This window comes from Pygoscelis adeliae, unplaced genomic scaffold, assembly GCF_000699105.1.
Source record: "Pygoscelis adeliae isolate BGI_AS28 unplaced genomic scaffold, ASM69910v1 Scaffold585, whole genome shotgun sequence".
Classification (NCBI taxonomy): Eukaryota; Metazoa; Chordata; class Aves; order Sphenisciformes; family Spheniscidae; genus Pygoscelis; species Pygoscelis adeliae.
The window spans coordinates 132,430-133,183 of NW_008824801.1; the positions used below are offsets into that span (position 1 = coordinate 132,430).

The 754-nt window shown below is 63.5% G+C and overlaps 1 protein-coding gene across 1 annotated transcript in view; it reads right to left on the reverse strand.

Moving 5' to 3' along the window:
• The window catches only part of LOC103916901 (glucagon receptor-like), a 9,408-nt gene that overhangs the window by 4,314 nt on the left and 4,340 nt on the right, over window positions 1-754 (reverse strand). The window lies entirely within an intron of this gene.

Here is a 754-nt window from a genome sequence, read left to right on the forward strand (position 1 = left end):
GCCCCCAGCTCGGCGGTAGGCTGCCTGATGCTCAGAAGTCCTTCGCCCTCCCTTCCGATTTCCCCCACCGCCACCAGGAGAAACAATGCTGCCCTTAACGCGTAGGGCAAATACAACAGTCAGTACTCGAGCGCCGCGGGAAACTACACGCGTGCCTGCTGCCTTGGCTCTGCTCACTGCGAAGGGGGGCTCTGGGGGGATCTGCTGCAGGAGGAGCTCAGAGAGCTGGAAAGCTGGTGTTTTGTGCAGCTGGAGAGCAGCAAGGAGGGCGGCAGGTGCTGATGCCACGTATCGGTGATGAGGGTGGTGAGAAGGTGCAGAAGCACCACCTCGCTATGAAGAGGAGCTTCGCAGGATGACGCTGGGATGGATGTCTCGGAGCTCTCGGGGCGTTGGTGAGATGGTCCTTGCTCAGGGCAAGGAGAGCGTGAAGGTGATGCCCTGGATTGGAGCGGTGCTGGGATGGCCCGGGGCGCAGCAGGAGGTGCTTGTTCATCCGGGCAGTGGGGCAGCGGATCTGTGCAGCGGTGCCGGGCTGAGCAGCGTCCTCCCATTCCCCGCTGCTTGCCCTCTGCTGATGGCGTTGGCCAGGCTCCCTCTCCAGCCACCGTGATCCCCTCCTGCAGCTGCCCAGGTTGGTGCGGGTGGGAAGGGGGTTTCCCATGAGCACATCTGGTGGATGCCGGCAGAGGTAGCTGATGGTGTACAGGCAGCGGGAGAAGGCAGGAGGGGGATCTCCCCTTGGCGCGCAGCA